Below are 4,510 nucleotides of genomic sequence, written 5' to 3'. Positions count from 1 at the left end.
CCTTGGCTTTGAACTACACTTTATGGAACCCCGAGAGCATGTCCACATGGTTCTAAGCACTGGCCTGGCACTGTAATTGCTCGTTAGATAATAGCTGTTCTTCCGGGGGTCCTTACTGGGAAGAAAAATCCTTTCACGCAAGTTCCAGTTTCAATGTCTAGATGCAGAGATCTAGCATACCCAAAACACCCTAAATTGAGAAAATAGTGTAAGATTTGTTCCACATTCATTCATTGAGCATTTTATTGAGTGCCTGCTATCTTCCGGGCAGTATTCAATGGCCAGAGAGACAGAAAATATCTGCTCAGTAATTTGGCTGAGTCGTCAAGGTGGGAGGAGCCCCAGCTGTAGTTAGCCACACTCCCCAGCAGCCCGTCTCTGTGCCAGGTGAGAAGTCCCCATTGGGGTTCCAGGCCTATGTTCGCTCACTTGCTGCTTAGGGCAACGCTTGTCCAAATACAACATGCACACACTTCACCTGCGATCTTCTTCAAGTGCAGATTCTGGTCATTAAGTCTGCATGTCTAACCAGTTTGCGGCCGATGCTTATGCTGCTAGTCCGCAGATCACACTCGAAGTAGCACAAGTTTAGAGTTAGGGACGCTGGGTTACAACACCTGCCCTATAACCTTAGGGTTCCTGGAAAATTCCTGAGAATCCTCAAGGGGAAGAACGGAATCTGGGAGGACTTGCTGATTGCACGCAAGGATGCAGATAAGGTTTGCTCACACTTCCTTCTGTCTCCTCTGTTTCTGGAATCCAATCTTTGCCCTCCTACGTGTAGTCAGTGGCATGAGGTGGTTTCCGCTAAAGGAAGATGAACATTTATTCTGTTAGTCATCCAGTAAATATTTCCAGAGTGCCTACTATGTGCCAAGCCCTGTGCAAGACACATACTTTGACATTCAGGAGAGGACAAAGACAGCAGCTTCTGCCTCCGAAGCTGCAGGCAGAAACTGCAGCTGGGTTTGCAACAGAGGGAAAAGCGACCCAGGGCTGTGTCTGTGGCTGAAGACACGGCCTGGCAAGATCCAGGCTTGGCGCTTATTGGGGTGCACGACAAACGCAGGCCTGGGAGGGGCGCCCCTCCGGAGCCTTAGCCAGCCAGTGCAGAGATGGTACTGACCAGTCCCGGGAGATGTCTGCATAATGTGCCAGCCAGGCCACCTGTCCCTCTCAGACTCTCAGACCCAGCCCAGTGGCCGCAGATGGCAGAAGGAAATGAAGATCCCTGGGGCCTCCAAACACCTCCCCAGAAACTGGCAGCAGCTAGTAACTGCAGCCAAGTGAGGGGCCAGCCAAACCAGAGTGAAAGTGTGAGACGCCCCACTCTGAACTGAGGGGCCCAGCCCAATCCAAGAACCCCCAAGGACCAAAGGCACTGGCTCCAAATCAAGTGGAGCAGCGTAAGCAAAACCCTTTCACCTTTCCCAGGCCTTCTGATAAATCAAAGCAAAGCTCCTCCTGTCTGACAGTCTTATAAAGACCCTTCCCATGTGTTTACCGATAAGCTCACAGCCACACTGGCGGTAACTGGCTTTGTTAGCCACGGCACGCATTTACGAGTGCCCACACAAGCAAGGCTCTGTGCTAGGGCAGTGAATTTCAGGTCCGAATCCTGTCTTCATGGGATTGAGGCCCATTTAGGAAAACAGGTCCTCAAGCACATGCAGGACGGTCAAGGTAAAACGAGCCATCTTAGGAGCCTGAAGGTGGAAATGGTCAAGAGAGTTTCTTAAGAAAGGGCTGGAGATGCACCTGCGTACAGGTAGTGGGTGACTCAGATGAGACAGGGAGGGTGAAGCATGTTCCAGAGAGATGAATGCTGTCTGCCTGGTTCACAGCACTCGGTGGGGTACAGAGCATGGTGTTAGTCCCTGGGGGACCCTCCCGAGGAGGGAACTGCCTTTTGTTCAGGACACTACATTAGCGAACTGCTAGAAGTGAGGGAGAGACCTGCAGTCGCCCCAGGTTGGAAGGCGGAGAGGAGAGAGTGCAGGTCCACGTCCAGGAGTGTCCCTCAGGGAGGCACCCTCATGGGGGCACAAGGAGGCCTGTTCAAAACGGTCATGACAACATTGTGCCAGCAAAACACTGGAAACGGCTTGAATGCCCATCGCTAGAGGACTAACTAACTAAAGCACAGGGCAAACAGAACAAGGCCGCCGAGGAGGAAGCGGCACCGCGGCGTTCTGTGAGCCTGGCGCGCACTAAGAGAGTGCCAGGTGAGGAGCCACTTCCAGGGCAGTGTGTACAATGTGACCCCGTTCACGGTGAAAGAATACCCACAGAAAGGAAGTCTACCTACATTTTTATCTGAACACACACATATATGCAATTTTGTAGGGGGAGAAAGGTCTGGAAAGAGACATACGAAGTTGCTGGCTGTCGCCTGCATTGGAGTGTAGAGTGTGACCCTGGGCAGGGCTGAGGGGCAGGGGCTGTGGAGATGGAGAAGAGGAGTCGGAGTCTCCCTGTGGTTGTTCGGGGAGCCCCCAAAAGCCCTCTGCATTTGGGCGGCGTCGGCTGCCCCACAGGTGCTTGGAATCCTCCCGGGGACAGAGCATCTCGGGGTGGGGGGAGAGGCCCCTCCTGGCAGACAGGGCAGCAGCCTGCCCTCTGTGCTGGCCTCAGCGCCGCCCCGGTGTGGCATGGGGCCTGTCTGGTCCTCTCCGGGCCCCAGGATCAGGATCTTTCGGGGCTGCTCCAGCTGGACCAGTCTCAGATCCTAAGTGCATTCCAGAGCCTTCTCTTGGAGGTTGGGCACCCGCAGGGGCACAGAAAAGCGCTACTTAGCCTCTGGCCTGCTGAGACTTAGGTGGGCTGCCTGGGGCTGGGAGAATCGGGGTGGAAAGAAGGAATTTTCTGAGCAGTGGCCTGGGGGAGGCCCTCCCTCCTCTGGCAGGTGCAGTGCGCTTTCTTCCCAACACATCTAGTGCAGAAACCTGGCCCAGCCTGGCTCCTGAGGCAGCAGAGGGGGGAGAACTCATTATCTGGTGAACCCTACACAGTTCACGAGAACTCACGGAGTTGGGGCTGTGGGCTGGCCTCAAGGCGAGTGGAGACTGCCGAGGCTGGGACTCTGGGCCGTGGGGAAGCTGGTAGCCGGCGCAGCTGTGCTCAGGGCAGGTGGTGCTGCAGATGCTTCCCGGGCACCGCGCTGGCTTCAGGCTCCAGGAATGTGTTAGAGGAGGTCCCTCGCCCGAGGAGACCACAGGATGGGGAAGTGGCAGACATTGGATGTGAACAGGATCAAGGCTCCATGTGGGCCAGAAGCAGCAAGGCCAGCTGGCCCCGAGATGTCTCACCCCAGTCAAGGCTTCATGAATGGTGTCCCAGCCTTGGCCAGCCTCCCACGGCTGGGAAGTTCTCCAGGGTGCAGGGTGGCTGCCTTGGGAGCCTCCTTCAGGCACCAGTGAGCAAGCTGTTCCTCCCTCAGGGCCTTGGACAAAGTGACTTAGGCTGGGGTGGCCCCGGGCACTAGGACTGCTGGACATCAGGACCGCAGTCCTGGGCAGCTGCCTCCACACGTGCTGGATCTCCAGCCAGGGCGCCGCGGGCGGCTTGGACGTGAATTGGCGCTGGATACCTGTGCACGGGAGAGGCTTGGACGCGAGGAATCTAGTCCAGCTGATCCCCAGCAGACTATCTGCCTGACACAGCTGCTCCAGGACAGTTCTGCAGACAAAGGAGACCCCGCAATACCTGGCATCCGGGTTGGGCAGGAGAGGTAGATTCTTGGGGAGCAGAGAGGACTGTGTTGGGCTGTGGGTGCTGTCCTGGAGAGCCTCTGCAGCCAGGCTTTTGGCTCCCCTACCTCCTGCTCCCCTCTGCCTTCAGAGCGTAAGGAAAGGCACGCGGCTCCTGGGTGTCCAGGCTGGGAGGGCATGCCCAAAGAGAAGCGGGCCGCAGCCTTGGCCCAGAAGACCTCACAGCCCGGGTGGGGAGGTGAGATTCCTAGGCTAGAAACAAGATGAGGTAGGACGTGAGTCAGTGCCTGCTTTGGCCCTTTGTGTGAGTGGGGGGAGGGGGAGCCAGGAAGGAGCTGCTAGTGTGGGGGCAGAAGGAAGAGAGAGAGTGCACGTGTGCATTTGTGTGTACCCAGCGCGCGTGCGCGCGCGTGTGTGTGTGTGTGTGTGTGTGTGTGCCTACACATGCCTGAGGCCACATCTCTGGAGTCCCAATTTTCTGTGCTATTTGCCCAGACAACCTAAAAATAATTTCCATTTAACTTTAGGATTTGTTATTTGATGCACAAGATGCTTGCCCAGCAGATATACTCTCCTACCCACACTTTATGTAAGATCAACATCAAGTTAAAATGAGTCTGCATTATTTATGCATACATAGGACGGCTGGTGAGCAGAAGACAGGCGAGAGCAGCCTGGTCTGGCTTGGAAGTCCATACAAACACGGTCCATATGGATGACAAACTTGGACAGTGTGCACGGATTGCCGGTGATGGCATTGACGGTGAAATACGATGAAAAAGGACCCTGTGTGGCTGCTG

The sequence above is a fragment of the Eulemur rufifrons genome, chromosome 10 (genome assembly GCF_041146395.1).
Source record: "Eulemur rufifrons isolate Redbay chromosome 10, OSU_ERuf_1, whole genome shotgun sequence".
In the NCBI taxonomy this organism is placed as follows: domain Eukaryota; kingdom Metazoa; phylum Chordata; class Mammalia; order Primates; family Lemuridae; genus Eulemur; species Eulemur rufifrons.
Note: the sequence above shows the minus strand (reverse complement) of the source record.